Consider the following 17,377-nt stretch of genomic DNA (forward strand, 5'->3'; position numbering starts at 1 on the left):
TTGCCTTCATCAGCCAAAAAGAACAAAGCCAGTTCCAGCCATGGCTTCATCCCACATTTAAACAGCCACAAATGCTTTTCCTACCAGCCAGCCATCAGACAGACATTTCACCCCACAAACCTTAGAGAGAAGAGCTATTTACACATAAAGCGTACATCTTCTCCCTGTAACCAATTGGCACACAACCAGAAGGATGCCTTTGGTATCCTGAACTCCAGATCTGAGCCCTGTGGATGTCAGTCAACACACTCCTGAGACAGCATCACTGTGTGCTCCCAGCCAGGCCACTGGGACACTCGGAATAAGCAGTTTGTGACAAAGCCCTTCCAGCTCCCCTCCGCACGTGTGAGTTGGGGAAGTCTTTTTTGTGGAAGGACAAGGGGGTGCCCTTCTCCACACTGCAATTGTTTTTCTGAAGCCCTTACGGGTTTTTACAGCAGGAAGGAGCTTAGGGAGCCTCTCTTTTTAGTCTCTGTACACCTCTAGGCTGGGGCAAGGCACTTCAGGTTGCAGGCAGGTAACTCACAATGCAAAGTAGTTCTGAAGGTATCTTTTTTTTTTTCCTTTGACTTAATTCTGAATCCCAGACTTGTTAGGCACTTAACAACCTAGGAGACAATACATGCTTCTCAGCTGATGCTATCAAAGGCAGACAGAGAGACAATTACTCTAGAGCACTGGGAGCAGCGTTATTATTTAAAGATAGCATTAAGAGGAGCCTGCTACGTGAATTCTGTTCTCATCATGTCAATTAGTCATTACACTAGCAGAGGAACCCTAAGAGTTGTGTGTGTGCCATCTCTTTCAGGCAGATTACTCTTGTACAGTATGCTGTCCTCCTGCTTTGCTCCGGTAATAGCAGGCATATTAAGTTGAACAAAAATTAGGGGGGAAAAAAATTACCTTATCTGTCTTGTTCCCTCTTGGAGACAGAAGGGGAAGCCATGACAGTAAGCAGGAATGCATCATGCTTATAAAAGCTTTGGTAGATCCTTAATTAGAAAAAGCACTGTGATCCAATACCATGGTGTATGACGCACTTCCCACTTAAGAGTCTCACTGGGAGCCATTGGCTCCAAATGAGCAGCAGCAATTCTGCTGAGCCAGAGAGGAAGAGAAAGACTAGAGAATAATGCTAATGAACTACATTTAAAGGCATCTGCATTTCTTAAGAAAACAATAACTTATGCGGGACTAAGCTTTTAAACTGCGTAACTGCATAATAAATTGTAGGGATTTTACTACTAGGTTTTGTGCTGTTTTCATGGCTGATGGCTCTGCGATCTGTGTAAATTATAAAAGAGGGGGGAAATAATTTTTTTTTATTTAATATATATCCAAATACAAAGAAGCATCTAATCAGTGAGCAACATGTGAAGATGGCTTAGTAGAGATGGCCTTTCCAAAGAACATGGACTGAAATCAGGTTTCCTCTATTTGAGACTGATGCTTAAAAAGAAAGGTTTTAATTGAGGGGTTTTTTGTGCAGGCTTCTTTGTATTTACATAGAGAACAAGTCTTGAAGAGCTAGCTAAATTTCATCTTGCATCAAGTTCTTTATGACTGGTCACCCTCTTAAATCATGTAGCTAGTTCTCAACACTTAGATTTGCATTGTACGTAGTACTTAGCGTGGAGCAAGAGCAAGGAGCATTCTAGCCAGAGGATGTACTACACAGGAAAATTCTGCACTTATGTCTTTTTCTTCTGTCTTCACAACAACAACTGCCAACCTTATGCATTACAAAAAGACTGAGAGAAATGGAAAGGTTTTTTAGCCTCTTGTGAATTTAAAAAAAAAGTAATTTTCCCAAACACCCCATAAGTATCACTCAAACTTTTACAGATGGATAATAATGTATGTGATATTTTGGGGCCTAGTGTTTAAAAGATCTCCCACCTTTTTTTTTTTTTCATAATAACTTTTTGAAGTGAAAACTATGTTTTGCCAAAACCATACTTTTGTCTGCAAAGTTCCTGATTTTATTGGTGTTCTTCATGCACCTATCAAGTTTAGAAATGTCCCTTTGTTTTATTCACACCCTCCACTTTTTTCTTTCATTCACCAGAAGGAATTTGCATTTGCACCTGAACAAATGAAATCTAAGTTTTCTCTTTTCCCCTCCAATTCAGAGAGGAAAAGAAAAAGTAAAGAAAAAAGAATAGTCTTTATTGATCAATGACTCACTATAGAACTTTTTTTGTGCACTCTCGGAGTAAATTTGTGAGCCACAGGAAAAGGTGGGTTAAACTAAACTGTCTTGTAGCCAATGGAAAGTCCAGCTGTGCTGTGCAACGGTTACAGACCAAGAGCAGCTACTGTAATTTAAAAGAAATTTGCCATGTCAGACAAATCCAGTTCTGTTCTCTGAGACTGCAAGTTTCATTCAGAAAGCAAGTAGGAAGATTTCACACACTTAGTTAAGTGCTCAGCACCTGATTTCATATTACACTTGTGCCATTCTATACTAACTACAGGAAAAACGCAATCCTATAAGCCATCACTGGAGCACATGTTAAGTTGAATAAGGACTGGGTGATTCACAGATCTTTAAAACATAAGTTCAAAATTGCTGATAAAATATGCAGGTATCACGAAGGTTAGAAGAGCAGTCAGAGCAATTTGTCTGCCCTGTACACCATGCCCAGTCAAGCAAAGCATGTTTTCCAAACAAAAGCTTGGGCAGCTGGGAAGAAAGAATGGAGATCAGCCCTCCGCAATGGGGAACTGCCTCGGGGCTCTACAAGGCAGCTAATTGAGCAGAACAGCTCATATTTAAAAGCATAATAGATATTTGGATGAAGAAACAGGGAGATAATACTGAGTGGCAAAGAGATGGTACTTTCTCTGCATATGTCATCAGTGAGCTCATTGCTAGAGCACGGTGTCCTTTGGGGGAATCCACGCTTCAAAAAAGGAGGTTGAAAATCTGCAAAGGGCTTAGGGGAGAATGGTTAAAGCAGGAAAATACAGCTGTTAGGTGGAGACTGAAGAAACGATCTATTTAAGTTTATTCAAGAGGTTAAGAAATTACTTGATTACAGCCTATGTACATTTACAGTGAGGAAGTTTTAACAAAAATAATGCCTAATGAGACACAGTAGTTAGAAGATGAAATTCAGCGAATTCAGCCTTGAACTATAAAGTTCAGTGAAGATAACAAACCACTAATTAGAGGACAAAAGTGAACACGGGATCCACTTTTCCTCACGTAGAGGAACGTTCCCCTGTGGAACGTGGCATTGCTGAAATAAAAGAGAATTTGCCCAGAAATGGGCTTCTGCTTCTCCACACCACCAAACCCTTAGCTCACTCCCTGGCCCTGCTTTGGGCCACTCCAAGTAGCTCTCCCTGAAATAGTAAACGCTCATCGTGGCCACTTGTCCTGGTTCCAGCCGGGATAGAGTTAATTGTCTTCCTAGCAGCTGGTACAGTGCTGTGTTTTTCAGTTAGGTATGAGAAGAATGTTGATAACGCTGATGCTTTCAGTTGTTGCTAAGTAATGTTAAGTCTAAAGTCAAGGATTTTTCAGCTTCTGATGCCCGGCCAGCGAGAAGGCTGGAGGGGCACGAGAAGTTGGGAGGGGACACAGCCAGGGCAGCTGACCCAAACTGGCCAAAGGGGTATTCCATACCATGCGACGTCAAGTCCAGTATATAAACTGGGGGGAGTGGTGCTGGGGGTATCGCCGCTCGGGGACTAACTGGGCATCAGTTGCTCACTGGGTGGTGAGCAACTGCATTGTGCATCACTTGTATATTCCAGTCCTTTTATTATTACTATTATCATTTTATTAGTGTTATCATTATCATTATTAGTTTCCTCTTTTCTGTTCTATTAAACCATTCTTATCTCAACCCACAAGTTTTACTTCTTTTCCCAATTCTCTCCCCCATCCCACTGGGTGGGGGGGAGTGAGTGAGCAGCGGCATGGTGCTGAGTTGCTGGTGGGGTTAAACCCTGACACCAGTTCACAACCATACAGGCGCACACTCCTGCGTTCTGCAATATCCTCAGTAGAGAAATTGGTACGGTTTCCCTAATGGTAATGGAGCGATGCAAATTTACCTCAGCTGAGGAACTATTACATAGAACAAATAAATCCATCAGTTTCAGCCTAGTTTCCCTTATCTATGCTCACAGTAAGTTTCTCCCCACTGTTTTACACTACTGCACCTTTCACAGTTTTAGCTTATTGCACTTAATACACCAACTCTGGCTACCTCCTTGCAACTGTTCTGTTAAAAATTCAGACACAACAAATTCAGGATGATTTCAAATGCTAAATAAAAATGCCTCTGCAGCAAGGAGTCTGATGCTATAAAATACATATAAATATATATATAAATATATAAGTGTATAATAATATATATTATCTTTGTATTATATATTATATGCTATGTTTTATATCTAGTTTATATATTTATATTTCTATTCATATGATGTTACATATATATATATATATAAATATACATATGTAATATGATGTGTTAGATAAAACCTGCCAAGAACCCTTTCTCTGTGGCAGGAAACATGGCTCATCTTGTTTTCACATGTTATCAATGTGCATTTCCTTTAATGACTAAAAAAGTTATTAATGATCTTTGAATCAGCCAAAGCCTCTGCAAGTACAAGTGTAATTTCATATCATTGCAAGGCTTCTTAAAAGAATTTTTCTTTGAAAAATGCAAGCATAAAGGAAATCTATTTAGAGGCCTGTAAATTGACTAAAATTTCAAGGAAACACTTTTCACATGCTTTCTTTTTAGCCCATTCCCAGATGCCCGATGGTCTTCCCATGAGCTCCATGAATACTGATCACCAGTCATTCACACCTGACCCCTACACACTGTACTGTACCATCATTTAACGTTTCTACGCAAATCATCTTGCTCTCAGGTGGCCATTAATCCCAAAGTCACTGACATGACAGATCGTGAGAATTGAAACTCAACTCTTTGAACTAGCACGGGGCCCTTAATCTTCCAGCTGACACACATTGTCCTATAATTGCTTCCTCCAAGAGATGATAGCCTATCTTGTGAGTCTATACATTTGGATATATAATTGGTGGGTTGTCAGTATGATGGGGCAGGATATTGGAATTTGTGTTACTAATTGTTTAAGGCAACAGGCAGGATAATAATTCATAACATGGTAGGGATAGTAAAAGTCATCACAAAATACATTAGTTACCAGAGATGGCTGACTGTCAGAGCTGGTGGAGTATTTTATTCCATTTGTGTTACGGCAAATACATATAATGACAGAGAAATGTCTTGAATGCCTCAGCCTGCATAACTTCTATTCATAGCACTGCGGAGCGTTGTGTAATGCAGACCACATTTCTGGCCAAATAATCATAATGTGCTCACTATTATCAACAAAGCTTAAATTCACTGGCGTAGAGATATAAAAGTAAAAAAATAGCAAATATATTCCCAGCATGCAAATAACTATTGACATTGCTGGCATCTTTAATTTTTTAACACCTACATCCGATTTACAGGAAAGTCTCTTCTGAGGGGGAGCACTCCATCCAGTAGCGATGCCTGAAGTTCAGGATTAGTTCTGCAGCTCATGAAACAATTAGGAAAGTTGGTTTCCTATGAAATTGCATCCTTTGTCTCCTTATTCCTCTGCCACTTATGCCATGGCCCAGTTCTGCCCCTAATGTGCTTTTCGCCCCGAGGAAAGAGCTGACGCAGATGCTGGCTGGGCAGCCCAGGGGCACACACTGGCTGGCCAGTTGGCTGAGCTCTAGCTGCCTTGCCTTTCGCAGGAGCACAGATGTGTCTCACCTCCTCCCAGCACAACAATTTCCATAAAACTTTAAATAGGCAGACTGTAATGGATCTGAGACTGCGAGCCCTCTGACAGTTTGGACTTGAACTGGCCAAAGATTCAGTAAGATATGAGAAAACAGAATGGGAAGGAATTGGACAGACACTGTGTTCACATAAGTCACATTTTCTTCAGAAATCTTGCTAGTAATTTCATGGGAGGCACAGAAAATACTCCTTGGCTGTAGAACTTGCCTTACCAAGACACCTACAGAGCTTGCTCTGCTCAATTTATCAAAATGGACACTGAGAGGTAACACAGTTAGTGAATAAATGCTGTGACAAGAGGAAAATAAAGATTTTTTGATGTAGTAGAATAAACTGTAACAAGAACCAATAGTTTCAAGCTGTAACGACACATAAATCTGAAGAAATAAGTAGGTTAACAATGAAGAGGATTAATTTCTGGCACGTAGGGGGCAAGTCTGGGGTTCAGCATCCCTCAGTGTGCTCAGATCGGGCACTGGTGACTTTACCGTAGGACACAATTTGGTCAGAGACAATACATTGGGCTCAGTGTAAAGACTGGCTAAGTAATAATTGAGAGTCCAAATCACTGAAAATGTCATTTTGGATGATCCTATGGCTCTTTTGGACTTTAAAAGTCATCGAGTAAAAAATTAAATGCCAAGTTAAAGATGTCTGAAATCATGAAATATGATGTAAGTGACAACCTTGAGTTATGAGTACAAGGACTAGTTGTACACACCATTACTGAATTATAATAGCGCATCTTCCTCCCTTTCTCCCTTCTTGCTGAAGTGCCATTTACAGGGATTCATAAACTGACTAATGTATTAAAAGCCTGAAGTTTTGGCCACATTAGCCATAGACTCTCACAAAGGTCAGAGCGAACACTGCAAGAATGCCCATATTAGAACATAACTTTTCTGTTGTAACAAATCATGATGCTGCAGCTCACAACAGCAATAAAACTGCAGTGCTTATAAATCACTGCATAAAACAGAGTGATTTTTTTAATTTTTTTTTCATAATAGCAAGGCTAGGAATATTTGGGTCCCAATTGACTAAAACAACTCTTTGTTTAAATAGGAAGGAAACTTGGGAAAAAAATCAAGGAAAGCTGGATATGCTGCACTTAGAGGGAGAGTGTTGTAAGTCACTAATGACAATGTATTATTTTGAATGAGGAGAGGAAAGGGAAAACAGTGACATAGCAAAGAGATGTTTTAACAATAACACTTTGGAAGTCTTATGAATAGACTCCTGACCCTTGCTGCAAAACACTGAGACACAAGGGCCCTACAGAGTTCTGCATTCATTTCACAAAAATAAATAGTATCAAGGCATTGTTTTAACCAGTCAGTGCAAACACACACGAGAGGCTTAGTGCTTCAGTGTTGTAATTCACGCAAACGTGAACATACCTCAGAACAGAAAAAAGTGAAATAAAATGGAGATGAGATAGTAAGCGGGAGTTTCATTCAGTCCCTCCTGATTCTTCTCACTTCCATGAACAGGGTTTCCATGGTTTTAGGGTGGTCAAGGAAGGAGTTTCAGCTAATATTGTTTCCTTCATGCAGCTTGTATGCCGTAGATTTCTCACAATCAGTCTATCCTACCTTGACATAGCACACAGTGTCTGTCTAACGTGTGGTCCCCTAGATAAGGTGGGGAGCTGCGCAATAGTAGAGCTGAATGGTACTTGCAGAAATAATGAGCTACATTTCCCTATGCATGTAAACACCTCAGTCATCAGTACGCTATTGCCTTTGACTTCGGCTAGACCAGTGTCAGTAAAATAGACACACTCTCCTGTTCCTTTTTATCTGCAGGCAGTATTAAACTGTGTAGTCTCTGGGACGTTACAAACATGCAAAACCTTACAGGCTAGACCAACATGTTACAGACAGAAGATCTTTTACGTGTATATAGGTAACTTCCTTGCCTGAAATACTATCAGCTTCCAGGAGTTACAGACCCACTTTGCAGTAAAAATGGGACAAAATATGAAACGGAAATAATGTGCATTGAACCCACAGCCTGTGTTAACTCACGTCTGGTAGCCCACAACACACACTCTGGTCTCTAGGCTTTAGCAAAGATCTGACTTTTCAAGGTGAGAGAAGCCAAAGCAAGGTGATATTTGTAATCAGCAATACAGTCCTAGGCTACACATTACGTGCTACTATGGCCTTTAAAATAAACAAGGGGGCATAGGGGAAGAGTTTGTGGAAAGCAGTTGATTTGTTTGCACCGCAGCTCACAAGCAGTGCTGGAAAGCAGCAAAGGAAAAGCGTCCCTCGACGCGGCACAGAAAGCTCATTGTAACGCCAGCACGAGTGACTCAGGGCGCTGGAATGGGATATGGCACCTTTCACCTCCAGGTCACCGGTTTCCATCCATTTTCAGCTAGCTGGGACTAGAAGCTATTACCGTCAGAGGGGCGTTCAGTGAAACGAGTCGGTTGTCTCCGTGCAGCCTGGAAGGGACAGCTGCCCAGATCACACAGACCAGCCCCGCAGTTATTACCCAACACGTACTGTTCTCCCAGGCTCCAGCCATGGCCGTTCAATAATCATCCGAATGGCCTGAAGCTCTGAGGGCCACCAGGCATACACTGCTGCCTTCTGTTTCACACAATGACAGGCATGTTCACCCACTGAGAAGGAGACAAAGACCTTCTCATGTCCCCTTTGTTCCTCTGTTCTTTCTTCCCTTAGAAAGATCTGCAAGAAATGTTGTCCACACTTTTCTGTAATTTTTCCACTTTTGCCAAGCCCAAGCATTGAAAAGTGATTAGCCATGCCGCAAAAATCATGAGCATTAAAAAGCATATTCCATTTTATATTGTTCAGTTCTCTTTTGATTTTTGCATTTGGTTCATATTTTCAACTTCTTTTTCTTTCTTTCTTTTTTGCTCCTCTTTAAGGAATTTTGAGATACTCATACTCACACGGATCCAGCAGCGGAGTCTTCAAGGAATATTTCAGATACTGGGATTTTTTTCTTCATAAAAAATAGGAGCTGGCAACACTGTATGCTAGTGCTGATTTAACACGCTGATACTCGCATTCCATGCACAGTGCAAGTGTCAGTAACTGGCTCCCAGTGGAGCTCAGAGGAGGTTAGTAAGATGTAGAATCAACTATAACACGCTTGGTTCAGGGCCAGAGAGACGAATATTGGGGCTTTGTCTATCGCAAGTCTCACAAAAAGCCCTGTAAAGAAATTAAGACTCTCTGGTACAAACTCAACAGAGCTGTGGTCCCTGTTGCTTCTTACCCCTCCCTGCGGAGGCAGTTGGAGGCTAAATCTTTGTGCTCTCTTAGAGAGCATAAAGATCCGTTGATCATTTCACAACAAATTTTTTGCACTTTTTGTTTCGACTCTGAAAGTTAGTTTTCTCCTCTGTGCCGTTATCCACCCTACAAGAGGATTCATATAAAAGATTATGGCAAAGAACACTGTGTCTTCAGAATGTGAATTCTTTTATTGCATTTTCACACATGCTGTTAGAGTTCTTTGCCCATTATCTGCTTCCTCCATGTCCTTGTGCTTCCTGTACTTCCAGGCTGCCCACTGCAGCTTCCCAGTGTTGCTGGCCACCAGCCAGGACCACAGCAACTGGCTAAATCAATCACTTCAGCAGTTTAATCACACCCTTCCTCTGGTTTTCCCCCTTACATCAAGGAAATGGCCTGCAATTCTCATAGCTGACACATTCAGGAATGAAAACCTAATCAGTGCTCAGTTGAGCCGTAACAGGGCAGCGCTGGACCTTTCCACGCAGCAGCCAGGCATCGGCAGGGCACTGCAGCAATACACTAGGGCAGCAAACCCAGTCCTGCTTATCTGGTAATCCAAGGTCCCATCTCAGCTCTCCTCCGGCTTCAAGATCTGCAAGCTGTTCGCTGGAAGCTTTGTCTGACATCAGAGTAGGCAAAAACATTTTACCTCCCTTTTGACTCCAGAGGCAGAAGCCAGAATGTAACTATAAAAGGATTTAGGCACTGGATCCTAGGAATGGATGTCATAGTCTAAAATCCTTACACACCGTTAAACACTTAGAAATTCAGTTTCATAATACACAACACTCAGCAGCAAAAAGCAAAGAGTGAAAAGAAGGATGCGAATTTTTCTGCCACCCTGCCAGAGATGCCAGTGCAGAAGAAAGATTCCTCACACAAAGTCTACAAATACGCCTGGATACCTGTTAACCCTTTATATGTGCATATCTTTACTCTTTAAAACATGACTCAAGAAGGAGCTGCTGCCATTCACCTTTAAGCTCCCTGTGAGCCATCAAGGCAAATGACATTCAGAAGAGCAGCTGGTACTTCAGAAGACATACCTTACCCACCACCGTATGCACTTTGTTGGGTAAAGTGAAAGAACAAAGATGATATTTAACCCTTTTCAAACTGGGCACCCATGAAGTCAGGACTGTAAGATTCAAAGGACCAGAAAGAGAATATATCATCAGCAATTCTGTCACCATAACCCACAAAGAACTGAGTGTTACGGGCTCCAGTCCCAGCTCCCAGGACTCTGGGTGCGTTTGCTGACAGTGATTGGAGATGATAATGGAAACCAACATCTAAGGCATTATATGGATTTTTTTATAGATCACACTCACAGAGTTAAGTGTCTACAGTAAAATTTAAGTCTCGTGCGTCTGAGCCTCAGTCAATAATAGGCCTTGTATTTATCACTATATTACACATGAAGTATGCATTAATGGGTGTTTATGTGCTCTCTAGAGGCTTGAACAAATATCTGAGCCAAAGTTACTAGGATCAGTGATTTTTCAGTCCAGTATTCTGTTTGAAATAATTATTTCAGGGTGATCCAAGACTGATTTTTTTTTTTTCCCTGGCTTTCTAATACTGTTAATTACATTCTCCTGGAATGCAGGACACTTTGGTTTAACTCTTTCTGCCACCTGACAGCTGAACTGGGGCAATCGAACCCCACTGATTTGAACAAAACAAACAAATAAAGGCAAGCTAAAATATAACCCCACTCTTTTAGATTCTTCTCCCTAGTTTAAACTGAACTGCTTTGTCCTTTGAGATCCACTTATTGCTTGTAATAATAATGAGATTTTTTTTTTACTGTACCAGAACTGCTTGAAGCTATATTCTTGTTTCTAATAAAATAAAGCTTTAAATATAGCAGATTATTTTCCCCACCCTGTCTGACATGAGCTATAATCTGATTTTTTTTTTCTCCCTTTCATGAACACCATCTGTTTGTGACCATTAAAATCCATTTTCTATGCTGAAGGGACGGGAATTCAGAGGGATGTGTTCAGCCACTGTCCAAACAGTACTGTCATTCCTAAGGGATCCATTACAGTCTGACACACCCAAGTATTTATGAGCCATAAACCGCCTGCCTAAAATGGCGATTCATCACCCCATGCATGGGAGACACTGACAATGACAGAGCATGTTGTAGCTGCAAAGGGAGGGGGGGTGTATGGGTTTTAAGAAGATTTTTTTTGAACCAGCAGTGTTACATAGCATCAGGTTTTTTCCCACTATGGCACCTCGTTTGCTCCGACAGTCCTCACAGCCAATGTTAAATTAACAGATGTCTTGGAACTGGACCCCGAATGAGACAGCCACAAGGTCACCACTTTGCATCATTGTCTGCTCTGGACTCGGCACTCTCTTGGTGTCAAAGCAGAGCGTCCTGCTGCTTTTCTTGGTGCAAGGCTCCCTGCGGGGCTGGTCAAGGGACAGGGTGCAGCTCCCACGCTGGTGTGACTGAGCACCCTTCTCACCGCATCCTGGTGCACTCAGCACAAAGAGCCACAGGAACGAGATTCCTACAGACTTTTTTGCCTGTTATCTCTGAGGCAAATTGTATCCCCCCCATTACAAAAGTGATGTTGTTAGAAAGCTGATTAGAGAAGCAGCACTGTCTCTGAAGAAGTCAGATAAGGCAGCAAATGGGGTTTTTCAGCTGAGATTTAATACAGAAGACAGATAAATTCAAGACTTTTGCTCCATATGGCAGTTGGAGCATATCACATAGTTCTCACACCCACATGAGAAACTGCATAAAGGAACAAGGAAAAGGAAATACAAATACTGGTAAGAAAATATAAGTGCAAGGACTGTCTCACATGAAAACTGGCTCTGAACACTTCTGAAGCTTTGTGAACTGAACAGACTACTGTAAAATTTAGATGGAATTTATATACCGGCACCCAAAAAATCACAACCACTGTAGAAGCCATTTTATTTTTATACTTGCCAGCCCAAAATTCTAGCACTGCGCATGCCCAGATAAGCAACTGTTTTGGCTAAGCTGTGATTCTCAGTGCCTACCACCCTTTGGAGATTTACAAACGAGGCTCCTGCTGCTTACATTCCCTGGGGGACCCAAGCTGACAGGCATGCTTAGCGAACACCAGCACAGAGTGACAGCATTTGTTAAGCACCATAGACACAATTCTATTTCATCAAAAAGAAAATAAAAAACTGGGAAAATTAAGGCCAAGCTGAAGCAGGAGATCTTAATTGTGGTCCCAGATTTAATAACCACTGTGCATTGAGTAAGGCATTAAATGACAGACACACATAGACACTTGGAACTGAAAATGCTCTCTCCATCCCTTGCTAAGTGTTTTCACCAGTGGATTGCAGAGCCTGAACTACAAAGCCTGCTCCCACGCATTCCTCCTCTCTGAACCTTCAACCGCTTTTTCCACAGTGGGACAGCCCCAGCGGTGTCCCGAGCCTCCCAGCGGCAGCCTGGGCATTCCCCCTCAGGCCCCAGCTCTCCCATTTTCCAGGCAAGTTCTCCCAGGCAGGTAGGGAGATGCTGTACAAAACCACCGTTACCCCCCGGTCACTTTGAAAATAAATGAGTGATTCTACCACCTGCATCCAGTGGGATGACATTAAGCCCCTGCTGAGTCCTGTTTTGGTTTGAGCATCCTGCAGGGTATGTGAGCTGGTGATAGGTACCTAGACTTCATAGCGTCTATCAGCTAACATTCAGGTACCTTCCCACTGATTGCCATGTCCAAGCACCTCTGTTACCTGTACTTGCAATTTAGGTGCCCAATTCATATTGAGAAATCCCAGGCCCAAAACCAGGGGCCTAAGAGGATCACCCTTCTTCAGTCCTGTACTGGATCTGAGCCCTTAGCTCCCTATGGCTGTACACCTTAAAGACAAATAACAGGATGATCTTTATCAGACCATTAGTGCGGTACCCTAAACACCAAGAAAAAGGAGACAAAGAAAGACAAAGCACACAAGGCTCCTTCAGCAGGCTAGAGGAGAAAATGTTTGCTGGCCTACTGCAGTCAGCTTCTATCTTTCAGTAAGTACCATTTCGCCTCACTCACAGGAAATGTGGATCAAAGAGCAGCTTACGCTTTTTGCTTAAATTCTAGTACATAGAATCGTTGAAAAAGGTCTTAGAAATTTTCTCCCTATTCTTGGGTTATACCTCAAGGACTAAGTAATAACTGTAGACCTCAAGAGTAGCTTTTTCAGTTGTATTATGTGAGATCAGAAAGCTGTATGCAAGTGAGCCTTAGTAAAGAAAGGCAATGCATTCCTTGGTTGCTCCCAAATACTGCAAGCTCCCTGGTTTTCTCTGCTGCGGTAGGCAAATGAAGAGGAAATAGGACCAACTCACAGAGTTTGGTTCTAGCTCTAAATTCTCCGGTTCAGATATTCAGAGGTTTGGGGGATTAACGCAGGTATTAGTGAGGTCATTGAGCTTAGGTAATCAGAAAAATATCACAGCACATGCTAGTCTTAACAAATGCTATTCAAGGGCAGAGTGTAAATATGTTGATGAAAAAGTCAGCAGTTAAAAAAAACAATCTGCCACCTCACAAAACACGCGAACTATTTGCTTTCAGGGGCTTTGGCCAAAGATGTAAACAAAAGTCTGAAGGAATTTGCATTTAAAAATTGTGCCTTTTCTTGGCACGCTTAGTACTGAGACACGCTGAAATTCTCATACTCGGGGGAAAGAAGGCAGCTTGCAAAGCTCGTGGCTTTCTGGTTTTTGGCTCGCTGACAACGACCACGCCGAGAGGGCGTACGGCAGCGATGGCCGTCGAGCGCTCCTGCGTGCCGTTTCCGGGACAGGGTGAATCGCTGGACGCCGTCGCTCGCTGGAGTGACGAGCAACTTTCGTGGGCTGTACCCCGAGTAGGGGTACCCCTCCTTGGCGACACCAGCCGGGGCTCTGGGGGGTGGTGGCGGGGGTGTCTGCTGGACTCTAGGTATTACCACTAAATAAAAGGCAGGCCGCTCGCCACGGTTTTGGTTGCGTGGACGCTATTTTCCTTCAGCGGCCAGCCGGCGCAGACACGAACGTCTGCCTGTGCCTGGGCACATCCAGCCACCTCGGTACTTCTCTGCGGGGGGGGTGTTTGGCATGCCGCCTTAGCTGGGCCAGCACTCCTCCCAAAAACCGTCCCCGGACGCTGCTGCTGGGGAAGGCGGCGGCGGTTCCCCCTTCCTCCTTCCCCGCAGGCACCGTCTCCCTCCTCTCCCTCACGACAGAGGCCCGCAGCAGGCCGCACCCCCGCTCCCGCAGCCGGCGCCGCCATCCCTCCGTCCCTCCCCCGGGGCGCCGGGACGGGTCCCCTTTGTCCAAGTCTCCCGGGGCTGGCCTAGCCCACCCGTCCTTCACCCGCCTCCATCACCCCCGTTTCGGGGCCGGGGAGCGGGCGGTGGGAAGGGCCGAGGGGACGGTCGGGCCGGAGGCCGCCGGCGGGGCCGCGTCCTTGCGCGCCACCTGCTGCCCGGCGCGGCTGGTCCCGAGCGGGGCGGGCCCGGCTCCCCCCTCCCCGGCCCTTTCTCAAGGAAAAGCCGGTTCCCGAGGCATTTCCGAGCGCCGGTTTGGGGCTGCCCGCCCCGTTCCGTGTTCTCTCAGCGGGGCTCTGCGACCGCCCGCATGCCGGGGGGGTGGCGAGGCCCGGCCGCGGGGAGGGAGCGGCGGGGCGGCCGGCCCGGTCCCTTCTGAGGGGGAGGCGATGGCGGGTGTCGGTACCGCGGGGTGCTGGAGGAGAGGAAACTGCCTCCCGCGGGAAGTTTTCTTCTGAGAGGAAGACAGCTTGCTTCCCGCCATTTTTTTTTTTTTTTTAAATTTTTTTTTTTTTTTTGGCGTAATACATCAGCTGCACATCTCCCCGGCGAAGGAGGGCATCGGGCGAGGACGACGGGCTGCGTTCCTCACCGATACGCGCTGACTGGAATCAGCGATGCTGGATTTTATGCGTGGCTTTAAATAAAGACGAGCTGCCCGCTCCAGGAGGATCTGAATGAGAGGGGATCCGCTCCGAGCTTCCCATCCCCAGCGATCGGCGAAAGCTAGTTTTCCTTCCCAGGCATTTCCTCTGAAGTCACTGAGAAACCCTGAACAAAGAGCACCAAGATGCTGTGAAACACCCCTTTTCTTTGCAAATAAAAACATCTCGAAAAGAGTCTGAGCTCCAGCTCCGAACATTCACTCCCTGCTTTGCTATTTATGCCGCAAAACATCCTCCTTACGCTCAGAAAGCAGGAGCTGCCATCCCCTTCCTACTGGGAAGAGCCCCTGGGCTGAGCATCCTGGTGCCACTTCATTAAGAGACCTAGGAAAGCCTGGGGCAACGCTCCCCAGCTGAGCTGACACAGGAACCTCCTCTTGCTAAGGGAAAATGGGAAAATCAGAAGGCCAGCCTTTCCTGTGCCTAGCCCCCGTGATCGTGACAAGTTACACACATACGCTCAGCTGTGAGCGGGAAAGCAATTTTCTGTGCAGCCACGTATGACAAGGGCACAAGTGAAACCGTCCCTTAAATTACACAGACGGTATCACTCCACGCCGTGGATTCACCACGACAATCTAGCAGTCCTCAGTTTAAGTGGTATCCTCCTCTCTTTTTCCCCAGTCCAGTTCCTACTTACATAAAGAATAGCAACACCCTAGAGCTATTTACTCACATGTTCTCGGAGAGGGGGTGATTATTATTGCTGGTGGCCCTCAGAAAAAAAGGCATGTTAGATAAGATCTAAGGAGAAAATGAAAAGAAAGAGCGGTCATTTGGTATCAAGAGAGTTGACTTCTGGGTTCAATGAGACACTAAGATGGGTGGGAAGAAGGTTGACATGAATAAAATGCGCACAGTGACAGGCTTGACCAAAGTTGAAAAGTTTAAGGGCTTCCTCATAAAATTTCCGCTACTCCCTTGTTACAGGCCACATTGGAAAGGTCATATGAGGAGCCTATCGTGAAAGAGTTCATGTCACTGGTTTCTCATCCTGACAAAAAAGCAGAAGAATCCACGCTTATTTTAAGCCAACTGTAAGTTTTGAACCGAAAGGTGGTGGTGGTGGGGGAAGTCTTAAAAGTAACCTATTTGAAGAGAATGATGTTAAAGAGAAAGCACGCATCACACCATGAACGCAGACACCGGTATTTGAAATCTGAACAGTTCATGGCTGTTAAACCAGGCATTCACTGTGGATACTCCGTTTTCCCACTCTCCTTTTTGTGCTAATCTTGTCTCTGCGCCTGGAGCCCACGGGGTGACTCGCACACCTGCAGGGACACGTTGCATCCACCCTCCCCTGTCCCTGGAAGGCACAGCTAGTGGCACTGCTCCTAAGCAGAGACCGCTGCCTGCTGCCAGGACAGAAATGAAGGAGGACGCTTGCACAGATGGGCTCCTGTCTCAGCCAGGAAGCATACGGCCGAGAGGCAGCTAGAAACTGTTTCTTAAACCCCTTCTCAGCTGTGATTTGCCATTCAACCCACAGGCAGGTAGCTTAGCTCCCCTGTGAGTTCCAGGGGCTCTGGGAGGGCTCCGAAAGCAAGTAAAGGGGTGTCATGGGCCCTTGGGGTCTGCAGAAGGACCTGCCCAAAAGCCTTTGAAGAGATTGCACAGTAAATTGACAGGGCAAGATATTTGTGTTTCGTTACTGGTTCTGCCACTGTATTACTGGCTGACATATTTCAGTCTCTGTGCTTCAGTTTTCCCCATCTGCAGAACAATATTACTATTCACCTTTTATTGCATGTCACATTTTTTAAACATATATTTCAGGGATCAAATCCATGGGCAAGATTGCCAGTGTGGCAGTGTTCTTTTTTTTTCTTTTAAGTACCTAACATCACACCTAGTGCACGTTTTGGCTAGGGTGGCATCAGCACGGACATCCACTTTCTTCTCTTTTTTGGTAGAATATTAGTTTCATCTCTGTGAAGTTTCACGATATGATTGATCTAAGTGTATGTTTTCACAGAGCATGTGCACTACTGCAATATCCAGATGTTATGGGCAGTAATTAGGAATTAATTGGAACTAGTTATAGTAGAACTCATAAAGAAATTAATTCAAGTAGTTTGTAATTAAAAAAATATATTAATACAATTTTGGAAGACACTTTTGCTTTTATTTTAAAGAAACAAGTAATAGCAAAATAACTAGCTTTATTAGATCATCTTGGTTGTAGTAAGACAGTAATTAAAACCCAACTGTGTTCTTTATAACACTGATGGGAATCTTGAAATTAAGCCACAAAAGATTCAGCTGCTTTTTTTGC

Source organism: Accipiter gentilis, chromosome 31, assembly GCF_929443795.1.
Source record: "Accipiter gentilis chromosome 31, bAccGen1.1, whole genome shotgun sequence".
Lineage (NCBI taxonomy): Eukaryota > Metazoa > Chordata > Aves > Accipitriformes > Accipitridae > Astur > Astur gentilis.